This window comes from Peromyscus californicus, unplaced genomic scaffold (assembly GCF_007827085.1).
Source record: "Peromyscus californicus insignis strain IS unplaced genomic scaffold, ASM782708v3 Scaffold_23__1_contigs__length_62951481, whole genome shotgun sequence".
In the NCBI taxonomy this organism is placed as follows: domain Eukaryota; kingdom Metazoa; phylum Chordata; class Mammalia; order Rodentia; family Cricetidae; genus Peromyscus; species Peromyscus californicus.
Window position 1 is genome coordinate 5,977,361 of NW_026294534.1, and position 25,680 is coordinate 6,003,040.

At 48.7% G+C, this 25,680-nt stretch overlaps 1 long non-coding RNA gene across 2 annotated transcripts in view; it reads left to right on the top strand.

Annotated features, from left to right (window-relative positions):
• Positions 1-25,680, top strand: part of LOC128118869 (uncharacterized) — a 67,898-nt gene that overhangs the window by 19,110 nt on the left and 23,108 nt on the right. For both annotated transcript variants that reach the window (XR_008221366.1, XR_008221365.1), the window contains 2 exons: positions 4,570-4,677; positions 6,321-12,469. This is a non-coding gene — a long non-coding RNA (uncharacterized LOC128118869). The remainder of the gene's footprint in view (positions 1-4,569; positions 4,678-6,320; positions 12,470-25,680) is intronic.

Below are 25,680 nucleotides of genomic sequence, written 5' to 3' on the forward strand. Positions count from 1 at the left end.
ATTAGCTCTAGACGAATGACTAAGGAAGTCATTGAAAGAGGTCCAACATCATGCTTAAGTGGTAATTATCGGACATTCCGTGGAAGCCGCTGGGTTAGATTGTAGCCGTGATGTTCCTGAGAAGCTGACTGGCCGGCTCTTGCTTCAGACTTCGCAATACCATAAAATGTTAGCTTAATTTTAAATTAAGGCACCATTGTTGGAACTGATGTGGACAGTGACCGGTTTGCTGGCCTTCACACACAGGGCAGCAGATTTGGAGAGCTGGCGTCCTGTCTGAAGTCAGCCCCTCTGTGCCTTCACCTGCTCTGCTTGGATGACACTAAGGGGACCCCTCTGTGCACAGCAGTGCAAACCTGACCCAGCTCCTGGCCACACACACCCTTTGTACTGTCCGCTCTGAGTCAGGAAGGTGTTCCTACAGGATCAGTCAATAGCACAGCCTGTTCAGCTGGAGCTTTACAGAGAGCAAAGTATGTTGACACTTACGTCTGATCCCCAGAGCATTCTTTGGAGCTGGCCCGATAAGGTCTGTGGCACCCCGCCTCCCAGGGTACAGCTTTGATGTGCTAGTGAGAACCCAGTACCACACCTGACACGTAGCAAGCGCCCAGTAGTCACAGCCCTGGCGTTACACGCGTTTTTATTGTTATTACCTCCACAAGATCACATGGCTCATAAAACTCTGAGAAAGAACTTGACCCCAGGTCGCCAGACATCAGTCATTTCCCAGTGCCTTGAAACGTGACAAATAACAGGACTGTCGTCAAGGCTGCCTGTCCTGCAGAACCTCGGGGACAAGTGGAGGCAGGTGCAGGGGGCTGGAATGCTGCCGCTGTCTGTCCTCAGAAAGCTAGCTGCTGTTGTTTCTGGGTGAGCCCCAACCCGACAAAGGGAAGTGGGGCACACAGTGAGGGCCCCACGAATACAGGTCCTTGTCAATCTAGTTCATGGCAGGAACCAAAGCAGAGACCAGCTCCAAAGCCCTTCTAAGTCAGGAGCTGTGGACCATGTCACCCATCTCTCAGTCATCCCCCTCCCTCCCTCCCCGCCCCCCACGGCCGCCATTTAAATCCCAGAGATTGACAGGAGTCTACCTTTCCAGAAACTACATGGCACAGTCACTTGAAAAATACACCAGACATTCAACTTCTGTGGCATCCAGCCACCTAGGCAAGTATGTGGAGGAGCTGCCCATGGACTCAGGAGTCATTCTGTCATTTCAATGGGTGAGCACAACCATCACCGGACAGGAGGAGGAGACCCATCCTACATCATAGGAAACAAAACTAGCCAGCGGCAGAGCTCTAGATGCGGACAGAAGTGGAGCCGACCCCACGGCTCTGCTAGGTCTCCAAGGCTAGCCAGCTGCGGCACCAGGAGGCCACCTCCAGACACCCCTGCCTTATGTCCTGTCCTCTGCATCCTGAGAAAGTCCCACTGGTACTGACGGAGAAGGGGTATGTCTGCCTACGATGAATTACATGACTGCTTGGAAGATTCTCGCCTAGCTGAAACCAGACTCCAATCCAACTGAGAATCTGAGAGGAAGCCCACAGGGATTTAATAATACAAGGTAGAGCCAAGGTCAAAAGTGATGAGTCCCAGGGCCTCCGTGACATGGAGCTGTCTCTTCCACCCCGCAGAGCACCTGTACTTTCCCTCAGCGTCAGTGAGGGAAGGATTGTACCTTCAGGTGTGAACATGGTGGTTTGCCGCTGAGGATGCTGGAGGGAACAGGGAGCAGGCACATGTTGCTGGTCCCTCCTCCCTGCCCTTGGCCTGTCCCTGACGCCATGGCCCATTATCTCTACAGTCCTGTTAAAGCCACCCACCCAAGCGCCACGAGTCCTGTGTCTGTTTATTAAGTAGCAGAGGGAGGGTCACACTAAACGTAGGAACCTCTGGAGCTGGATCCTTGGAAGTGTTTGTAGAATGTTCCTCTAAGAACTTTCAGAAGGTCCATGGATAGTCACTTGAGAACCTGAAGATTAAGCAACTTGTCTGAAGTCCGCTCTAATCATAACCCTTTAGAACCAGGACATGTCCCTTGTGGACTTGGCTCGCTCTCTCTCTCTCTCTCTCTCTCTCTCTCTCTCTCTGATCTGGAGCAGGGAGGTAAGATCTGCTGGTGGGTTTCAGCTGCACCTCTCCACAGCTGGACACATCTGCGGGGGCTGCATTTCCATCTCAAACTCTGTTCTCTTGTTCATTCTTTGATAAGCCAGCCTTCCTTCCTTCCTTCCTTCCTTCTTTCCTTCCTTCCTTCCTTCCTTCCTTCCTTCCTTCCTTCCTCCCTCCCTCCCTCCCTCCCTCCCTCCCTCCCTCCCTCCCTCCCTTCCTTCCTTCCTTCCTTCCTTTCTCCCTTCTTTCTTTCTTTCTCCTATAGTAGTGGGAACTGAGCCCAGACCCTTGTACATGCAAAGCAAGTATTCTACCTCTTTTAACTTTTTATTTTGAGACAGGGCTTCACTGTAATATTCCTCACTTATCCCGGCCTTCAACTGTTCTGTAGCCTCGGCAGGCCTTGAATTTTCAATTCTCCCAGCTCAGCCTCCCAAGTAGCTGAGCCCCCAGCCCGGCTTTCTTTGACAAGTGTGTCCTTACGATTCTGGGAGCATGTGAACCTGAGAGCGCCACTGCATGCAGGCCCTGTGAGCTGTCGCCGTGGAGTGGACCAACCATGCGACTCCTTCTTCCTACAGCGCACCAGACTGGTCCGCCCTGTGGCCGGGCAGAGGCTGACTGGTACCAGGACTTCATTCTGAGAGTGCACAGAGGGACACAGACAGCAGAAGAGAGACTATCAGGTCACACAGGAAGATGTATGAGGGGTCTTGCTAACCCTGAAAAGAGAGGAGCTGGGGCTGGAGAGATGTCTCAGCAATAAAGAGCACTCGCTCCTCTTCCTGAGAACCCAGGTTAGGTTCCCCACACCCACGCAGTGGCTCACAACCATCTCTAACTCCAGTTCCAGGAGATCTGAGGCCCTCTTCTGGCCTCCACGGGCACTAGGCATGCACACACGACACATGCATGCAGGCAAAACACCCATACACATAAAATACTTTTTTTTTTTTTAAGTGAGGAGGTGTGCAGTGCATCTCTGGAGGTCGGAAAGAACTGAAGCAGCAGAGTCTCCAAGCTGCAAACCAACCCGAGAGACGCTCCGGAAAGCACCACAGCCACCCTGCCCCGCCCACCCAAGCGTTTGTGAAGGGGCCCATCTCCTGTCAAGGGCTCCTGTACCTCAGCAGGAGGTGATGTTTCAACCCCCACCTCGAGTGTCACAGGCTTGCACCAAGCCAATGAAGGGTTCAGAAATGAGGCAAAGCGAACTCCCTCCTCAAGTGCCTCGTGGGCTATCGCTGGGCCTTATGCTGGCGAGCTACCAAGCACTTAAATGAGAAGGGGTGTGTCTGCCCACGCAGACTCCAATCCAACTGAGAATCTGAGAGGAAGCCCACAGGGATTTAATAATACAAGGTAGAGCCAAGGTCAAAAGTGATGAGTCCCAGGGCCTCCGTGACATGGAGCTGTCTCTTCCACCCCGCAGAGCACCTGTACTTTCCCTCAGCGTCAGTGAGGGAAGGATTGTACCTTCAGGTGTGAACATGGTGGTTTGCCGCTGAGGATGCTGGAGGGAACAGGGAGCAGGCACATGTTGCTGGTCCCTCCTCGCTGCCCTTGGCCTGTCCCTGACGCCATGGTAGGGACATCAGGGACATCATCCTCGGTGGCTGAGGAAATATAAGATTTAGTGTCACTGAAGTGAGCACTGTTTAAACACTGAAGCTCAAACCTGTGTTCTTGCCTGTAAAATGAGTCAGGTGGGTCATCCCTCCTGCTAACTCACAAGACCTCCTGCCTCAGCTTCCAGGAAGACTCAGATGGACGTCACCCCCCCAAAGGCTCTCAGTGTGGGGAGAAGGTGAACCCTCAAGGTCATTTTACTGGTAATAATTATGACACATAAAAGCAGTAATCCTTGACCATATATCCCTACTAAGCTGTTTGTCCTGGTAACTTCTACCCCACACTGGCCACACGTGGGCCATCGTGCAGATTTGCATATCTTTATTCTGAGTCAGTTTATGTCGGTTAGTTTCTGAGCTGCATGGCCAATCATAGTGCTGTGTAGGTGGTCATCTCCAGTAGGTCATCTCCAGCTCTCTCCCTAAACCGTAACTGGAGAGGAAGAGAGCAAACTCTCTTTCTCTCTCTCTCTCTCTCTCTCTCTCTCTCTCTCTCACACACACACACACACACACACACACACACACACACACACACACACACACACACACGTGCACGCAGTCTCACAGAAAAGTCTTCTCCGGGCTGGAGACTCAACCAACACGAGTGTTTGGCTCATGCACTAGAGAATGGCAGGTCAGCATTTTGCATCATTGTCTCAGGTGGGCCGCTCTCCCTCAGTGAGCTCAGATAGGAGAAGTGGCCACACTGGTTTGAGGCATGAGGTAATTATCTAAAGGCTCATGGGGCAAGCTGGAAGCCTTGGCTCTCTCAAATAATCACACAGACCTTGGTGCATCTGTCCCACTGCAGGTAACTTCCAGACCCTGCAAGGTGAGATGGCTGAAGAAACCAGATCCCGCAGCATCTGGGGGCTGTCCATCCATTTTAATTGAATGCACTAATTGAATCACCCGCTTGGTAAGGAGAGCAGCCCTGTCTGCACGCTGCATTTCTTATAGCATGTCAGCGCTGAGCCTTTTATCCTTCCAAGAGACATGTTTCTTCCCAATGGAAGAAGAGCGAGGGGATGATAACTTTCCCTAGTAAACTGTCAGATTTCAGAGCTGAGCCAGTACTTACGGGCAGTGAAGTGCTTGCCTTACGAGCATGGTGAGCTGAGTTCAGACCCCCCAACACCCAGGTGAAGTTAGGTGTGGCGGTGCATGTCCGTAACACCGGCGCTGGGCAGTGGGGATGGAACTTATTGATCAGTCAGACTAGATGAAGTGATGGGCTCTGGGTTCAGTGAGAGACTTCATGTCATAAAATAAAGTGGGGGGGCAATTCATTTTCAAGACCTGCTCCCTGCTGCCTGGGCTCTTCTGCTCTGCTTCTCAATAGACTTTGCTCCCCCAAAATAAATGTTAGAAGAAAGATGAGAAGTGATTAAAGAAAGCTCCCATTGTGGAACATACACAGCACACCACACATAGATATGAGCGCTAGGCACAGCAGTCAATCAAACAAGTCAATAAATGTTATACTATCAGAGCATTTCCAAGAAACAGTTACTAGGAAGCTTGATGTCCTGATAAAGGTCCCAAGTCTCGTCTCGTCTACCTTAGAGTCCCTTTACATCTTTGCTGGTGCGGGGAGCTCTGCTCTTTTTCTCTACCCCCTGCCCCATGCTGACTCACCTCCAGCACCCCTGGGGACTGCACAGGGTGGGCTAGAGCCGAAGATCCCAGCAGCAAACCAGGGTGGGGGACACCCAAGGGCCTGACCTGTGATGTCAAAAGGTGGCGTCACACAGGAGGCTTTGGGCATCCAGAGAAGAGGAGGGAAAATGAGGCACTCTATAGAAATGACCTTCTGCTGGCCTGTGGGATTCTGTTGGGTCAGATGCTGAGACAGCCGTCTGGTGTGGCTCCTCTAAGGATAAGTAGATGGGGTCCCCTGGCTGTTTACCCTCAGACACCCACCTTCTTGTCCTCTACATTTCCCCCCTGAGCCTTGTCTCAGGTCTGCTGTTGGCACAGCCAAGCTAACCCTCCCAGACCTTCTCCTAGGTATGATGCCACAGAGCGAGCAAGGGTCCTGGAGAATGGGCAGGCGGCAGAAGCTGACAAGCTCAGCAGCCTGTCAGTGTGATGAGTCCCAAACTTGTGTGCAGCACAACACCTACCCCCTGCACGTGATCTCCGTCCCGGAGTTAGGTGATGTGCCCGTGACCAGAGGGCTCTTTTCCCTCTTTATCCAAACTTACTCTCTGAAGGAGTAACTCCAAGTCTTCTCCTAGGTCTTTGCAGCCACTTCATCCTGCACGGAGATCCCGGCACACACACACACACACACACACACACACCTGGCTTGTTAGCTTCTAAACATACTTCTACTGGGCTTACAAAGGACCGTTTAAGTTTCTGAAGGCTCATCTGCCACATTTTCTTGTGGCTGTCCATGATCTCAGCACACAGCTTTTTTCTTCCCCCCCATGGGAAAGGATTTCTGTTGTCAACAGCGCACACATCCCATCACCCTTCGGGTGGCCCGGTGGCCAGGTCTTTAATTTTATTTGTTTGTTTGTTTGTTTGTTTGTTTTACTTTTCCTTCCACCACAGGCATATGCTGGAAGAGGGACAGAGGAACTGGGCAGGCGTGCTGTGTTCTAGCCTGCAGGAAGCCAGCAACTGCTCCATGATGGTGCCGCCTGACTCTGTCCCCTCCTCCATTTACACTGAGCAGGGGCAGGATCTTCTGCAGTCACTGCTCTTGCCTCTGCTTCTCTGAAAACCTCTTCGCCAGTTCAAACTGTCCGACCAGGAGCAGCAAACACACGCAGCAAGAAATCTCCCAGTGAACACAGACCCGCTGCACACCCCAGAAAGGGCGGAGTGCCCCTGACTCCATACTAATCCTTCTGTGCCCCACTAAAGACACAGGATGTGGGGACTAAACAGGAGAGGGACAGGGGGGTGGTGGCAGAGACAGCGAGCCACCCCGGTCTGTAGTCCATTGCCAAATGGTTCTTCTTGGCCAAGAATGTACTCCAACGATGGCCTTCCCAGCACTGTCTAGACTTTGACAATTTCCAATGTTACGTAACTCAGGGTGGCGGAATATTTTCCCATTAACTGCGGAGTGAGCCCACAAAGGTCACCGATGAAATAATGTTTCAAAGGGTATGGAAAGCACTCAAAAAATTCAAGAAACTGGAGGGCTAGCCACACCCATACTTTTTGATACCCATTCATAGATAAAGTGAGGTCTCAGGTTTGACCGGCCTAGGTTCCAGTCAGGGTTTGAGAAGTGTGGAGAAAAAAAAAAAAAATAAGACCAGCTTGTCTCTTTGCTGGCAGAATGAGGATGTCTGTCCAGGGACAGGGACAGCCCCACAGCTTGCTAATGGCCTAATGATGACACAGGACAGTTGCCCTGGTTGGAGCATCGCTGAGCTGGCTGAGGCAGGAGGCATTTCACAATCACATTTTGTAATGGATTTGATAGACGCTGGTGCTCTGGGCTCAAAAGAGAACGGGAAATAGAGAAGAACACAAAATAGCAAGGAAGGCAGGGGCATTCTGGGAATAGGGAAGGCCCGCCCCAGCCCACTGGGAGGTCCTCATTTAGAGTGCCTGCAGGGTCTGCCGCTGATAGACCAGTATCTGTAAGCCAGTCAGGATCCTCTTTATGTAGACGCTGCTTTACCATCCACAGGCTGTAGGCCGAGACCTGCCCCTCTCTGACTTCCACAATTGCTGTGAGTCCATGCATTTCTGGGCCCAGACAAGTCCTCTTCCTCAAGAGGCTGGCCTCGCAGCGTGAGAGATATACACCTGGAGTTCAGGCTGGACTTTCAGGGGTATTCCCAGGATCCTGCCCACCCCAGGTGTCTAAGAACTGGCAACAAGTACAGAGGTCTTTCTAGTTAAAGTGAACCCCCCCTCCCCCATGAATGCTGTCACTTTATTTATTTATTTATTTTTTTTTTGGTTTTTCGAGACAGGGTTTCTCTGTGTAGCTTTGCGCCTTTCCTGGAACTCACTTGGTAGTCCAGGCTGGCCTCGAACTCACAGAGATCCGCCTGGCTCTGCCTCCCGAGTGCTGGGATTAAAGGCGTGCGCCACCACCGCCCGGCAGTGAATGCTGTCACTTTAAACACTGACTTAAAAGAGAAATTTTCTGTGAGATTCAAGGCATCTGCTGCCGGCTACTCTTGTTCTTGAGGGACTCTGTTTGGTCTACTGATTTATGACTCCCGATAATGTTTCTTTAAGTCCTGACTGACCCATCATCCCCTGACCTTGGTGAAGCCCCTCTCTGCTGCTGAGTGAAGCCGAGCCACCGGTGACCATGAGCGGAGCCTCTGCCATCTGTCCCTGTGTCGTGGACATGTGTCAGAGCAGCATGATGGGCGCCTGGGGACTTGGGAGCAAAGTGTAGCCCTGGCAAGTGTCCCTCTGTCAGTCAGCAGCCCCTCCTGGGGACAGGAGTCTGCGGGCAGAGCAGGGACATGGTGTTCCATCGACATCGACAACAGCCATGCTCAGCACAGAAGCGGCACACGTTGCTTTTTTTTTCTGTGCAGGATAATCTTCCATACCCAGAAACAGAGGATGGCTCAGTCCGAGAAGGGCCCACCACACAGACGTGAGGACCTGAGTTCAGGCCCCCAGAACCCACGTAAAAACCGAGCACGGTGCCGTGTCTTTAAGCCCAGTACTGAGGGGTGGAGACAGGTGGATCCCTAGAGCTCATCAGCTATCTAGCCTCATCTGATTGATGAGCTTCAGGCTTAGTGAAGAGAACCTGTCTCAGTACAAACAAACAAACAAACGAACAACGAGAACAAGGGAGGAAGATATCCAGTGCTGAGCTCTGGCCCCTACACACACACACACACACACACACGCATGTGTATAAATACAGACACATGCGTGCACCACAACAAACACAAAAAAACAAATCACCAAACAAACAACAGACAAAATGACTTCAAATGATGGCAAGTCAGAGGCCAGGGAAAAGTGGAATGCTCATGGTGGCTGAGCCATCTCTTCCCTCATGGCTAGGTAGGCAGACAGAGCTGGGGGTGGGGTAGGGTTGGGGGCTGGGATAGACATCAACACCATGCTGAGCTCGGGCAAGCTGGTATGCCCAGTACACTTTTGGACCATTTTCAAAACCAGCTCCCACCACCAGGCTTTCTTGTCATAGGGATGTTGTGTGAGCTCGGGTCCTGGAGGTACCACAGAGGGAACTGTGCTGTGCAGCCACCCAGGTCTACAAAGGGCTCCAACTGCAGCCCAGTGTAACTGCCACACGTTATTTTACAACGTGGTTCTTAAAGATTCTATTTGTAAAGTTTTGTGTTATTTTTCATTGTGTGCATGTGGGTCTTGTAGAGGGAGTGTGTGCATGTGAGTGTGAGTACTAGTAAATGGCACTAGATCCCCTTGAGCTGGAGTGACACGTGGGTCACTCCACGTGGGTCCTGGGAACCGATCTTGGGTCTTCTGGAAGAACAGAAAGCCCTCTTCACTGATGAGCCGTCTCTCCAGCTCCCTTAAAAGAGCCTTGTTTCCATGTTGTCAGTATTTACAAATCTGCCCTAATGTATTTATTTGTTTACATTCTAGATCAATCCAAACTGCATTTTGGCTGCCTTCCACACACACACCAGTTCAGATGAAATCCAGGAACACTTCACTCTCGACTGAACACCACAGTATGGGCCACCCTCAGGTGATGCGGCTTTAGGGTTACACAGTTGTTTTTCCACATCAACTTTATACATTTAAGCCAGACTTAAAGCTTAACTCACAAGGACCCCGATTTCCTCGCTGTCTGTGTTCACCTGTCAAGTCAAGGCTCAAAATACTACAGAAAGCGCTTTCTAATTGTCGCTCAAAGGCAATCAAGCAATCAGCAAGAGCAGGCATCGGCTGTAAATGTCAACCCAAACAAATATTTCAGAGAATTTTAATTTAACAAAGTATTGATTGAATAGCTCTTACGTTCAAAGTCTTGTGCTCACTCAGAGAGGCAGGGAAAGGAGGCAGAGGTGCCTACAGACTAAGGAGACAACCTTAGCTCAGGCTCTGTTTACCCCCATCCGGAGGGCTTTGCCGGGTGGCCATCTGCCTGTCGCCGCAGGAGCCTCCTCTATGTCCCATGGTCATCGGCACTCCCAGGCCTGTGTGCAGCTACATGTGGGGCAGTGGATTTCTATACTGGGTCACTAATGCTGGAGGCCAAAAGTGCCCCCAACTAGCCAGGGACTATTTCCACTGAGTGATTACTTTGCCTGGCAAGTGTCAGTCTGTCTGGTGTCTGTGTCTGTTCAGAGATGTGGAGAATTCCTCACTACCCTGCCAACCCTGCCAGACATAGTCCATGCATATATACACACTCCAAGAAAACAGGTCACAGACAGACACACAGCTCAGGGTCCCTAGGAGTTGAGTTTTAAATCTGGTTCAAATGTTTAAAATAGGAATAAAACCTGAATAAGTCCACAGTGACCCACTATGAAACTAATGTGCCCTCATATTTCTCTCTCTCTCTCTCTCTCTCTCTCTCTCTCTCTCTCTCTCTCTCTGTCTCTCTCTGTCTGTCTCTGTCTCTGTCTCTCTCTCTGTCTGTCTCTGTCTCTGTCTCTCTCTCTCTTTCTCTCTCTCTCTCTCACACACACACACACACACACATTGTGTGTGTATGTGTATGCAAAGCAAAAAATGCACTTTGGATCTATAGAGACTATAAATTAACACACACACACACAAGTGGATAGGCCATGAGTCAGAAACCAACACTTGGTAGCTGTAAGATTGGTGTATGGTTTTCTCTCCTACACAGAAATAATGGGCTTTATTGCGTGATACTGATATTTAGAGTTTAATCCTCAATAATTATCAGTAATTATTAGTGTTTGGCTGTGAATAGATAATTATGCAAGTGGTGTCCTCCTTTTGAAATGGAAAAGTGGGGTGACGCTACAGAAACAGTCACTTTAATCCCAGAAGCTCTCGTTCTCTAGCCAATGGTGAGCAGCCCCAAACATGCGCAGAGCAGCCATGCCGTGGCATCCGCCCCAGGCCTGCCTGGGATCTCCTTCTCCACAGTCTTATCAGGAAGCGCAGACAGCCAGAGCAGAGGGCAGCCTAGGGGAAGGTAGCTGACCCCACATCACCTGAGGAAGTGAGGATCCAATCCCAGGATCTGTGCACAATACAGGTTCTCCTTGGGTGTGTCTGGGGGATGCCTCTGCCTCTGCCTCCCTAACAAGTTTCCTGGAAATGCCAGGACCCTGGTCTACAGACTGTACTTTGCAACATGAAGTGGGAGAGGGTTTCTGTGTGCACAGACCCCGTGCTTGCCATACAGGTCCAGATCTCAGTAGGAGGACAAGCCAGGCCTAACTCCTGTTACCGTGACAGCAAGGGGGCAGAGAGGTTCCCATGCAGTGCGGCAGGGGCTCTGAGTCTTCTTCATATAGCTGTGGTCTGCAAGGGAAGAGGTTGGCCTGCAGATACACATTGGAGCAACATCACCTCAGCATCAGGAAATGCCACACCCACACCCCCATCCCTGGCCTCTACGTGTTGATATGGACTCACTTCTACAACTCTTTGCACAAAACACCCTAAAACGTGTAATGCTGCAGGCCTTCAGGATGGCTCAGCAGGTAACGATGCTACTGCCAACCCTGACGACCCGAATTCCGTCTCCAGGCCCCACATGGTAGAAGGAGAGAACTGAGTCCTTCGTGTTACCCTCTGACCTCCACATGTTCACCGTGGCACACACAACAGGAATACACATCAATTAATAAATAAATATAATTAAAACAGCGTTGATGTGATGTTTCCTGCAATCTTCACAGATGTGACTTTGTATTTAATGTTACAGTGTATCTCATATACCTCAGATTCTCTTTTTTGTGTGAATATATATATATATATATATATATATATATATATATATACACACACACACATATGCATTTTTTTTCTAACACAAGTTATGGGTTGAAGTAGAGCTCGGATGATTGCTTGTTTCCATGTGGCTTTACAATGGTCACTGTTAGAATTTTAAGGTTGGGACAGCTTCCCTGTGCGTGCGTTTGATTTAGGTTGATGAATGGGCTGCAAAGAGATCAAATACTATTGGTAGAGGCAGTTGCTAAGAGATTCTATTGACAACAGGTGATGGTAATCTTGTGTCTGAAAAAATGCAGATGCTACAGAAAACATGACTATCCACCTTGAAAACATCAGGGGTGTGTGTGTGTGTGTGTGTGTGTGTGTGTGTGTGTGTGTGTGTGTTCCCAGTGAAGGTCATTCAACTCTAAAGCTCACAGAAGGATAAAAATAGATAGAAAACCATAAAGGACATCCAACATAAAATTTATGTCAAAGAGATGACAGGGGATAAAAGGAAGTGATTGTGATACCAGCTATAAAAGGTAAGTGTGGGCCAAGGGCGGAGAAATGATTAACTTTCTATTTTGTCGGCACACCTGTTAGATATAAGCCAACATTTTAGCACACCATGAGCTGCCCCTACACAGTTTTAACAGATTGCTGACTGACTATTCAATATCAACGCTGGCATATCTCATTACAGAGAACTAAGGGGTGAGCGGGTGGAAGAATGACCGTGGATCTGAGGTGTGGATCTGTGCCGTCTCTCAGATCGCAGAGACCCCCTGTCTGGTCACAGATCCCGAGGCCAGCTGGTCAATATGGTGGAAGCCTGTGATGTCCAGGTGAGACAGAGCCAGGTTCCTGGCTCAGACTTACTTTAGAGCTTCTCAGTAGGACTTTACTCAACCTCCATCCTTTTTTCCTCAGAAGGAAGAGAAATTACTTAAGGAACTAATATAGACTCACAAGAATGATGTAGTTGCAGAGTTATTTCATTGTCAACTTGGTGGGAATGGGAATTACCTGGGAGACACACCCCCGGGCAGGTTTGTGAGGGTTTCCAAGGAGGTTCAGCTGAGGAGGAAAGCCATTTTGAATGTGGGCTACACCATACCACAGGCTGGGATCCTGGACTGAATAAAAAGTAGAAAGAACACTGAGCCCCAGAGTCATCCTTCTCTGCCTCCTGACTGTGGATGCAGGGGACCAGAGGCCTCAGGTTCCCAATGCCATGCCTTCTGCCATGGAGGACCATATATACCTCCAAACTGCAAGTCAACATTAACCTTTACATTGCTTTTCTCAAGAGTTTTATCACAGCAACAAGAAGAGCAGCTGATGTAATTACCTCAATAAATCCATCCTCTGAAGCGAGATCTTCATTGAATTCTTCCCATGTCGGTTTTATTAAACATCTCGTAGTGTAATTAATGCTTTACATAATGAATTGGATGCAATGTAACAATGGCGTTGGGAGTGAGAGCAGCCTCTGCTGCATGAACATGTGCAGGCTAGAATCACTGTGAGCTTCCAGAACTCTGGAACCCACAATACACCCCAGACCAGGTCACTCAGCCACGGGGGTTGAAATCCCAAGATTTCCAAAGCTCCAGGATGTATTGACAAAGCTGCAGTCAGTAGCGGAAGCATGTGCTCCAGACCAGCGGGGTTTTGATGCTTCGTCTGACTGGGTCTGCTCAAGGGGCCTCTGTCCAGAGCCTGTACTGTCCTGTCCATAGGAGAATAACACTGTCCCGTGCAAAAATAGAGCGTGGCCTTGGCTGCAACTCCTGGGGCCGATGAAACGAATGGTTTTGGGAGTAGGATCTGCCCGGTGGCCTGGCCCAGTAATTTCTAGTCCTTCTGACAAGGCTTGTCAAGAATTCATCCTGCATCAGGTTTGACTGTGGAGATACAGTGAGCGAGGAATACGGCATGTTCACCTCTCTCCAGCAGCTCGTAATTTACCAAGAAAGAGTCCATGAAAAATAGAATAGAGCTTATTACCATGCCGGAGGAGACTGGAGGAGACTCAGGCCCCAAACAGCCCTCCTTGTAGGCAGGAGGAGGAAGAGGAATAAAGGACGTGGCTTGACTGAGCTTCACCTTCAAGCAGGAACTAGGCAAATGGGACAGGACAGAGGAGGCAGAGCTCCTCCTCTAGGAAGGGGTGTGGGCGTCTGCCATGCTCCAAAGACCAGGATTACCTCTAGAGTAACACAAAGGGTCTTTTCCTAGGAGACGTGGGACCACTGTCTTTGGTCTTGTTCCATTCTATACAGGGTGATGCTTAGCTCAGTCAGTGTTTGGAAAGAAAAATTAGACACCAGTGGATGGACAGAACTTCCCTATGTTAATCCAGGAGGAGACAAATAACAAGATGAACGAGGTAGATGTACCTCAGTACATTTCCCTACCTCAGAGCCAAACCTCTCTGGAGTCAGATGTGCCAAGGATGTCAGGGAAGGAGGGATAAACAGGGCGAGAGGGTGTAGCTCTGGAAAATATGTCCCCACTGTCATATCTTCTGCCATGGAGCTCTACCCTGTGGTGGTATTGTGTTCCCCAAAATATTGTGTACCCTAATAATCTTATCTGGGGTCAGAGAACAGAAAAGCCACTAGATACTTAGGATAGTCAGTGATAGCACACGCCTTTAATCCTAGCATTCCAGAGGCAGAAATCCATCTGTTCAAGGATACAGACAGGCATGGTGACTCATCACGCCTTTAATCCCATGGAGTGATGGCAGAAAGCAGAAAGGTATATAAGGCATGAGGACCAGAAACTAGAAGCATTTGGCTGGTTAAGCTTTCAGGCTTCCAGCAGCACAGTTCAGCTGAGATTCATTCTCGATGAGGACACAGAAGCTTCCAGTCTGAGGAAACAAGACCAGCTGAGGAACTGGCGAGGTGAGGTGGCTGTGGCTTGTTCTGTCTCTCTGATCTTCCAGTGTTCACCCCAATAATTGGCCCTGGGTTTGATTTTATTAATAAGACCTTTTAAGCTTCCTGCTACACTACCCCAAGTGCTGGTTGTTTTTACTTCAACCTGACACAGGCTAGAGCCATCTAGGCAGAAGGAACCTCGATCAAGGAAATGAATCTGTTGAACCGGCCTGAGGGAAGTCTGTAGGGCATTATTTCTTGACTGATGATTGATGGGGGTAGAGCCCAGCTCACTGTGGGTGGTACCACCCATGGGCAGGTGGACCTCGGTTCTATAAGAAAGCAGGCTGAGCAAGCCATGGGGAGCAAGCCAGTAAGTAACACTCCTCTGTGGCCTCTGCATCAGCTCCTGCCTCCAGGTTTTTTGACTTAAGTTCCTGCCCTGAATTTCTTTCATGATGGACTGTAAGCTGTAAGATGAAATAAACCCCTCCATCCATAAGTAGTTTTTGTTCTTTCATGGCCATGGTGTTTTACCACAGCAACAGAAACTAAATAAGATGACGATCCAATGCCCAACGGATAAGCTGGCTACCCAATGCCCAATGGATAAGATGGCTACCTAATGCCCAACGGATAAGATGGCTACCCAGTGCCCAATGGATAAGATGACTACCCAGTGCCCAATGGATAAGCTGTCTACCTAATGCCCAATGGATAAGATGGCTACCCAGTGCCCAATGGATAAGATGGCTACCCAGTGCCCAATGGATAAGATGGCTACCCAGTGCCCAATGGATAAGATGGCTACCCAATGCCCAATGGATAAGATGGCTACCCAATGCCCAATGGATAAAATGGCTACCCAATGGATATTTGGGAGTAGGGGTCTAGATCTGAGCTGAGTAAGTCAAAGGAGGAAATACAAAACATTTCTTCAAATTTTTAGTTTTAGTTATTATTTTTTTTTTTTACTCTTGGGTCATTTCATACGTGTATACAATGGATGGAGGTCATTTTAACTTTAAATTAGCATGATAGACACTAGATATCATTTGGAATTTTCAACCACAGTGTGTCTCATCGATTCTCTGCCTCCCTTATTGCCCCCATTGTCTGTCCCCATCTTCCATTGTGCCATCCCCAGTTCCTTTCCGTTCTCATGGCACATGTGTCCTTTTCACACATCCCTTCCTTAGCTTCTCTTCTTAACCATCTTGGCCTGGTGGCCTGGTGGCCTTTCTAGTGATTTTTAGACTTTACCCACATTTACACCCATTTACAGTCAGACAGATAGATATAGATAGACAGACAGATATGGCGAGCTAGAATTTGCATATGAGAGGTAACATGTAGTTTTTGTTTTAGACAGTATTAATATGTGAAACATACAAAGGAGGAGGCAAAGCAGAAGGAAACACACAAGAAGCAGAGTAAACATAGGCACGCCCAGCCTGGACCACTACCCTCGATAGATAGATAGATGATAGATAGATAGATAGATAGATAGATAGATAGATAGATAGATAGATAGATAGATAGAGATAGAGAGAGAGAGAGAGAGAGAGAGAGAGAGAGAGAGAGAGAGAGAGAGAGAGAGAGAGAGATTGGAGGGACTTTTACCTTGCTAAACAAAAGATCACATGACATTCATTTATATAAAATTCTAGAAAAAGAAGTCAAGTTAGTAAGATCAGTGGATATCTGGAATAAGAGGAAGGAGTGTAGGAATGGTGTTTTAGATTTTTTTGACTCGTGCACCCGGGTGTCTCACTGCGGCTTTAGTTTGAGAGTCATGTCACGGGCTCACTGGTCCGTTGTACAAATGCTCCAGCGTTGCTGCACAGCATTCAGTCATTTTAGTTGTGCCCTTTGCCTTTGCACGCTTGAGGAGTAAATACTGTAGCGAACCTCATAATACAAGCAAACACGAAGTAGGAGAGTGTATAAAATATTGAAAGATTTCAAAAGCCAGCTCCACTGAATTACCCCCACCTTCTAGGCTCTCTGCCATGTGAGTAACACGGCGGCTTCTGAGCTTCTGGTGGTGCTGTCATATGAGCCAATGCTCCCATGCACACACATGTGCCCATCCACACCCCCACACATGCACCCTACACACACATGCACTACACATACACACACACATTTACAACACACACATGCACCACACCACACACACACACACACACACACACACACACACACACACACACACTACTCATCCCAAGACTTTTATCACATTCCTGGATCAAATATGCTCAGTTATGGAGAATTGCATTTTAAAGACCTCTCAACCCAATTTGCTGTTATTCTGAGTGTAAGTGTGCACAGAGTAGACAAGTCTACAGTTTATGAAGTGTGCACATCTGTGTGCCAGGGTGGTCTCAGGTGAGACTGTGGTTTATGGGGTAGGCACACCCTTGCCAGCAGGCCTCTTTGTCAGATTTGATGTCAGTTTGTGTTGACGTCACATCAGTAGCTACACCGCACAGTCCCGGCCCCGGGGCTGGAAGCTCCAATGCCTTCTCCGCAGTCACTGGGGACAGGAAAAGCACGTTGGGGAGGAGGGTGAATGGCGCAGTGAGGCAGGAAGCGTGGTGGTCCCTGTGGGACTCAAGGTGGATGTGGGTTAAGGTGTCTCCATTTCTGGCTTCTGGCCCCCAGAGGGTCTCTGATTTGAGGACAAATTGGACCGCAAGCTGAGGAGACTGCCAAACTACAGACACCCCTCCACCTGCAGGCTCCCTGTTCCTGGAATTGTTGTCAGAGCGGGAGAGAGCGCAGCAGGAGAGTCCAGCTGGGCGACTCCCCTTGTTAAATCGCCCTGGCTCCTGGGACCAAGCTCCAGACAGATGCGTGGCTGGTCCTCAGCCTTAAGCTGTATTGCACACTAAGTCATGTCTGCCTGGCTTCTCACCACTCTTCCCGCTCTAGCTAGACTTGCGTGGCTGCGATAATCCCCACACCCTTCACCTCGCTCCAAGTTCTTATAATGTGTTCCTTTCCACTAAAGCCGGACTTCCTTGCTTTCCCCCAGAAAACAGACAAGCCTGTTAGAGGCAGCCATCCTGGGAAAAATAGAGAACCCATTTATCTGTTTTATCATCACCAATAAACCAGACCGACTGAGTGCAGGTTTGAGCTAAGTCTGACATGGTTAACACACACACACACACACACACACACACACACACACACACACACACACACACTCCATTCTCCTCACTAAACTATGAGACAGAGAAATCCCCAGTGACCCATGACAGTACAGTACCCCAGAATACTCACAGGATAAGGGACAAGAGTGTGACATGGATGTCTGTTACAGGTAGCCGAAAATGTTCTCCAATCAGTGTCAGTTACCACAACATTAGGAGATTCCCTGCTAAAATATTATTAGCTTGTTAAAGCTTTCAAGGGTCTTATGAACCCCAAATTAGCATTTTATCTAAGCAGAGATATGGTCTCCTCTGTAATGAACGATGTCATCCATGCCCCGTGCTGCAGGAAAAGTTAATTAATTGCTGTCTAACATGTTAATTAGGGGAGCGTTCAGACTGTTTTCCACTCTCCAGCTCTGACTTACTCAGAAAACGTCAGTTTGGCACAAGAAGCTATCGGCTCACATTCCTCTGTGTTGGAGTATATGACAAAAATGTACACTTTTAAAGGAAAATTTTGTTAAGGCAAGTTGAAAATTTGCAGTGTACCACTTGTGGCAAGTCACTGGGTGTCCTAGGCAGACAGCAGGCTTCCTTATGTTCTGTGTTGCTGGCAACCTGAGAGCCAGTCCGCTTGGAGCTAGACAGAGCCCCTGGTCACTAGCCCCTCTCAGAGAGACGCCAGGTTCTCTCCCCCTATGAGTGCAAATGCAAGGTTTACCCGAGGAAAGTTTTCCTAAAGGGAAGATGATAAGCCAAAGTTAGCTTGGGAGGAAACCTACGTGAGCCAGGTGGGGACAGCTGTGTGGTAGGACTTGGTTCCCATGCTGTCCCTGCTCTGCACTGTAAAGATCTGAAAACCTCCTTTGTAGACAAATGACACCGAGTGTATGTGGCCGTCCCAGGCTGTAGAAGGAACCTGCAGGGCCCCATGAGGTTCCCATGAGAGAGGTGGAGGGGCGGTGAGGGCCCTTGGTGGAGAGATAGCACAGAAAAGAACAACATAGGAATCTTCACCGGAACGCAAAAAAACCCCTGGATGCTGGCCAGTTCGCCAGCAGCTTTACAAGCCGCGAGGTTTATAAAAAGCATAATATGTTCTCCGCTTCTAAAATTATAACAAAACATCAATAAAACTGTCCAGATAGAATTTGCATTCCAGTTAGAGCTCTTAAAGAAAAAAAATATTAGCATATATGCACATAAAACAAAATGTTCTCGGCCTGTTTGATTTTAGTGTTGGCCTCTCTCTCCACCGGGACTCTGGTCTGTAGTCAGAAGGTTCTGCTTCTGCCTCACGTGTGCTTCTAATTATCCTGCACATTTCAGAATCAAGAACTCAGTCCCCTCTCCTCTTTTGACCTTCTCTCATTTCTCCCTTCTCCTCAACCCTGTAAACTCAACAAACTTGCTGTCCTTTGTTGGGTACCAACCAGGAGTTAGTGATTCCTTGACATCAGGCCTTCCAGGACATTTCAGCCATCTCCCTGTGAAGGAACGGATGCAGTCAGTGACCATTCCATTGGAAATGATGTTGAAGCAGCCCCGGAGGCTCATATTTTGAGTGTTTTATTCCCATCTGGTAGTGTGTTTGTTCTTTGTTTTTGTTCTCACTATAGAGTAGAACGGGCTATGTAGATCAGGCTGTCCTCAAACTCAGAGATTCTTCTGCCTCTGTCTTTATACACGGTATACACCACGACATCCATTGGTTGTGTCTTTTGTTGTTGTTGTTGTTGGAGGGGCTGTAGATTCTTAGAGTCATGACCTTGCTGGTAGAAATGGATCCCTTGGCCTTTGAAGATTATAGGGTCAGCCCTCGCCACCGCGAACTGAGCACAATGCCATTCCTTCCCCATTACAATGAACTGACGCCCTTTGAAATGGTGAGCCAGCATACATCATTCTTTCCTTACTTCTGTTGCTTAGTTTGGTCACAGTGATAGGAAAGCTACTGCTATAAGCATATGTCACATCAATTGCCATAACAGACAGCTAGGGATGCCCACAAAAATCTACGAGATGTACACCATGAAATGTGAGAATGCCTCAGGTATTAGTGTCACAGTGGGGAAGGGCATGAGGCCTGGGCATGTGGGAAACACTGGAAGTACAGGCTGCTGGGAGCAAATGTTCCCTGCTGACTTGTGATGACAATGGACCAGCTTCAGGGCCAGTGACTCTCCACAGACCATTCTGGAGACACCCAATGGACACAAACAGCTGTGAGCTATGCCATCCTCAGACCCTCCATGCGGGTCTGACTAACCCTCTTAGTGAGCAGCTGCACACACGCACCCAGCCCTGTGCACAGGATTGGACGGTAACAGGGGGAAACCCCACACTGTGGAAGAGGGAAATGCATGGTTTCCCACCATGATGATGTCCGGATTCTGGGTGCCCTTCCAGAATACAAGGGGAGGTCTGCACGTGTCCAGGGGGAAGGCCCACACATCTGATGCCAAAGGAAAACAGAGGACACATGAAAAGAAGCAACTCAGGATGTAACACAGCAAGCGTGTAGGGTGGGGAGTGGTGGACCGCTGAGTTGGCATCGTGGAAGATCAGTCTGTGAGGCTGGAGGGCCTTGAGGAGCTCTCCAGAAAGCAGCGGGGTAACGAAGAGTCTGTGTTTGTGTGGAAGAGAGGGAAAGGGCCCCTGAAGGGTGAGACTGGCACCACTGAAGGGAGATTCAGGAAAAGAAGCGTCTGGAAGGTGAAGAAACTTATTCAAGCACGCAGTCCCTAACCGGCTCTCCTACGCGGGAACAGATCGGCTGCCTTAGTTTCCCCGTGTGTCAGGTGACATGGTAGAAGGCAATGTGTTACCCCTTTGCTTCCTTCAGGAAGGGCACTCATGTGTGGCATGTGTAGTTAACAGAACCCCTGGGAGAACGATTAAGACCAGATGACAGTCCTGTGTCTGACTGCTGAGAGTACGCCTGGTGTCTGTAATGTGTGTTTTATTTCCTTTTTGTAATTTTTCTCATTAAAACATATCTCTCCAGAATAAAAAGTTTAATAAATACTCTCAGGTCAAAATTAAATTTAAACCCAGCACTATAGATTAGTTTGAAAATAAAACCTGGAGAGTACGAAATAATGAAATCCAAAAATTGCAGCCAAAGTGGTCCCTTGAGGCAAAACTCTTATCCTTAAACATACTAAGTATTAAGCATAAAAGAAATACAAACAACTTAACAGTCAATCCAAGAAGATACAGAAACGGCTCCAGAAATTTCAATGGATATGTTTTTATGTAAACACGATGAGTAATTCTAACTTCCTTGTGAACACACCAAACGGGGCGTCCAAGGCATTCACAGACTTCACTTGGCGGAAAACCATCAGAACGGGACATCTGGGGACAGGTTGCTTCTTGGCCACAGAACGGGGTGGAAGGACCAAGAAGGAAGCTCTGAAGACAAGTCTACACCACTCTCCTGGTGATGTCCCGGTTACTGTTCATTGGGCAGGGCTGTGTGGTAGGAACAAGTAAAGCCATCGTGGTGGCCAGTTTTCCCCAGCTGGGGTGAGGAAGTAGGAAGATAGATCTACCATGTCCAGATTATGAAGAGTGATTCTCAGCTCTCATGAGTAAGTGGGAGAACAGGAGGGCGCCTGCGTCCCTGGTGGGAAGACTGTACCTGGGTCCCCCCACCCACCCACGTCCCATACGGTTGCTGCCGTCCAGGACCCACTCTCAAGACATGTGACAAGCTTCCATCCTCATTATGAGTGAACGCTAGGTTCAGTGTCACTGGTCAACAGGCCTGCCCTTGCCCCAGTGTAGAGTATAGGCTGTCCACCTCTTCTCTGCCTGAGATAAATGCTGAATGGTTTCACATGAAGACCTCTATACTTTGCTTTGAGTAGAAAACAGTGAACAGGTCCTGCCCTTCCCCAGGTCCACCCAGTTGTTACAGGCATGTGGCGATGTGGCTCCTACATGATTCTATCTTACTTTCAAGTTTTTATAAACCTTACCAGCCTGGCATTCGCTCAGGTCCCGCAGAACATCAGCCTGGGACTTCAAATATTGGAACCCAGAGGAGGGATTCAGAAATAATGTTCTCCATTAAACACTCGAGTTCTTTCCCTGTCAGATGTGTGGGCCTTCCCCCAGACATGTGCAGACCTCCCCTTGTATTCTGGAAGGGCACCCAGAATCCGGACATCATCATGATGGGAAACATGCATTTCCCTCTTCCACAGTGTGGGGTTTCCCCCTGTTACCGTCCAATCCTGTGCACAGGGCTGGGTGTATGTGTGCAGCTGCTCACTGATAGGGTTAGTCAGACCCGCATGGAGGGTCTGAGGATGGCATAGCTCACAGCTGTTTGTGTCCATTGGGTGTCTCCAGAATGATCTGTGGAGAGTCTCTGGTCCTGCATCTGGTCCATTGTTATCACATTTGAGTGTTTACCATAGAGGGTGTTACAAATTATTCTGAAGATAAAACCTTAAGACTACAAAGTTTTGAAGTTCAAGAATTGTAGCTAAAGCTGTCCCTTGAGGCAAAACTCTCATCCTTAAATGATTCAGTTATTAAGCATCAAAGAAATACATTATGTTCAGTCCAAGATCCAAAAACAAGCCCCCTAAAAGCCAATGGATGTATTTTTACATAAACATGATGACTAATTCTAACTTCCTTATGAACACACAAAAAGCAGGCATCCACAGTGCAGGGTGTGTGGGAGGAAGGGGTGGAAAGTTCCTTGTGACAAGACGTTATTTGAGGACAAAGTTTAGATTCTGCAGACCTAACATTCTTGCCAATACTGCACAGTGGCTCAGTGATGGAGCACATGTCTGGCATGTCCAGTGTGGAAGAGGAAGAGGGGAAGGGGAGAGTAGGGGAAAGGGAGTGGAAAGAAGTGGGAGGGTGGGGAAAAAATCACTAACCTCCCATCATTGGTAAGGGCTGGTCTCAGAAGACCCCACCCCTTCCTAAGGGGATGTAGACAGTAATGGGAAGTTAGGTTCCTCAGTGACGCAGCCACTGGTGAGCTGCCTTTGTTCAAGTAACTCCTCCATCCCCATGATCATGTAAGCAAGCCTAATTAAATGCAGTGAGACACACACACACACACACACACACACACACATACACACACACACACACACACAAATAGAACACAGTAGGATGGCTTTCTGGGAATCATAAGGGGTTTCAGTGGGAAGAGAGGGCATAAGAGAGAAAATGGGAAGAATATGACAAAGTAATATATATATACATATATACATATATATGTATATATATAATTATGAAAGAATAAATAAATAATTTCAAACAGAAAAACAACTATAAGATGAGGAAGAACCCCAACGGACAGGCAGGCTCACATCAATGGCCTATTGCTCTACAGCTAACCATCCCTGATCCCATCGTGAAGGCTGAATGTGGCAGGCAAAATAATTCAAACATGACCACATGTTGTGTGACTTCTCCTGGAGAGACATGAAGACAGGTTTCTCCATCCCAGATAAGGCATCAACAACAAGCTAGAGACATGACTCCATCCAAGCTCAGCTTAGTAAGATAACAAGCCGTGAGGCTACCTACAGGAGCTTGGATGGCTCAAAACACCTGCATCACCAAAGAGACAACCCCCCCTCCCGCCCCAGCATGGATGTGAAGTTGCTAGCTGCCTCACTGCAGTTCTCATCCTCAGACATCCATCGACCTCTTACACACCAGCATCTCCAAGACACATGCGGATGGAGGAGGGGGTGGCCAGGAGGGTGGGTGAAGGTCTGGTGACCCTCCCACACACTGCTCTAAAGACCCCCCTGGCACTTGCTTATTATCCCTCTGCTGCAACTCTGGAGCTGAGGTCTGAAGGCATCACCACAGTCTCTGCTCCACAGTGGGCAATCCAAGTTGAAGTAGGATGAAACCACTTCCCTCCAGTACCACATCCACTGCCCCACATGTCCTTCAGTATGACTTTCCTTCCCACTTACCATCAACAGGCACGGCTTGCTCCCCTTCCCTCAGACCTGGGAGATGGTAGGGCTTCATCTATAGAATGTGGAGGAAATATGGCTGTGGACCTCCCGAAGCCACTATGAAAGAGACTTCTTCCTCATTCTCTGGACCTCCACCCCCAGAGCACCGAGGCAGCCATGTGTAGAGGAAGCTCAGCTTGGAGGACCGTGTAGGCACTCAATCAGACAGGCCTGTCTGAAGATCCCAGCCCAGCCATAAGGCATGGAAGTAAATAGCCATTGATCACTTGTGAGTTATGGTGATATTTTGTTTGTGATCTAACAAGTAAAGCTTTCCTGAAGATCGGAGTGCAAAGCTAAGCCACTAACTAGTTAGCCATAGAGGCCAGGCAGTGGTGGCACACACCTTTAATCCCAGCACTTGGGAGGCAGAGGCAGATGGATCTCTGTGAGTTCAAGGCCACCCTGGTCTACAGAAGATTAATCCAGTCTAAAAGAGAAACAGAACCAGGCAGTGATGGCCACACCTTTGATCCCAGCACTTGGGAGGTGGAGACAGGAAGTGATATGGCTGGACAGAGAGAGGAATATAAGGTGAGAGGAGACAGGAGCTCAGTCTCTTTCAGGCTGAGGAATTGGCGAGGTAAGAGGTGGTGGCTGTGGCTTGCTCTTTTATCTCTCTGATCTTTCAGCATTTACCCCGATATCTGACTCTGGGTTTTTATTACTAATACCAATTAGGATTTATGCTACAATGAGTCCTTCCTGTAGCGGCCACAGGCATTATGAGAAAGCCTTTCCCATTGACCCTGTCTGAACCTGTAAAAATCAACTGTGGCTGATGTCACTGGTTTTGCTGTAACAAGACCAGTTACATTTTTATTTTTGTTCCCTTAGAAATTCTGCTGAATTCTAACTGAAATTCTAACCCCTACTACCTCAGGATATATGACTTGAATGGGCAGTGGTTATCACTGTAGATCTCACTAGTCAAGATGAGATCATCCAGAAGTAGGGTGGATCCCTGATCTATTAGTACTGATAACTGTATAAAAAGTGGGGTGGGGGAGGTCATAAGGGAAGTTGGAAGTCAGGGCAGGAACCTGGAGGCTGGAGCTGATGCAGAGGCCATGGAGGGGTGCTGCTTACTGGCTTGCTCCCTCTGCCTTGCTCAGCCTGCTTCCTTATAGAACCCAGGACCAACCAGCCCAGGGGGTGGCACCACCCACAGTGAGCTGGGCCCTCCTCTACCAATTATGAATCAAGAAAACACCCCAAAGAGTTGCCCACAGGCCAGTGTTTTCTCAGTTGAGGTTCCCTTCCCCAAACAACTCTAGCTTGTGTCAAGCTGACGTAAAACTCTCCAGCACTGGTTACTTTCCATTTCTGTGATGACATCCTTGGCAGAAACAACATAAAGGAAAAGAGGATTTCCTTTGTTTGTAATTTCATGGGATTCAGCCCATGCTTGCTTGGCCCCATATGCTTCGACCAGCATCATGGTGGTTGGAGCATGTGGTGGAGACGAGCATCTCACAGCATGGTGACAGGTAGGGCAGGGGAAAACACTAGCAATCATTTGTCTTCCTTTCTTCCTGTTTGTACTGTGTGGTCCTCTCCCACTCACCCAGGGTGGATCTCAGTCCCTCAGTTAATCTATGGAAATACTTTGACAGACATGCCCAGAGGTGTGTCTCCCCAGATTCTCCCATGATACTGAATCTGATCAAGTCAGCTCTGAAGATGAACCATAACAGAATGAATTGAGCTCTGTGATGGGCTCACTCAGCAAAAATTTATTTAACACATACAAAGTCCAGACGGCAGCAGGTGAGGTCCAGAGGGACTTGGAAACGTGCCTGCCCCAAATGCTCATCTTCAAGGTGAAGCATGTGGCTGTTTGGAACTAGCCCTGCGCGATCTCACAGTGAGAGATGGCCTTGGAGCCCCCTGGCTTCCGAGTGTGTTCAGAAGCCCTGTAGATGAAGGTGACTCCCTGGGAAGCTGGAGGAGAGGCTTCATGCTGCTTTGGTCCAGGTCTGGTGCT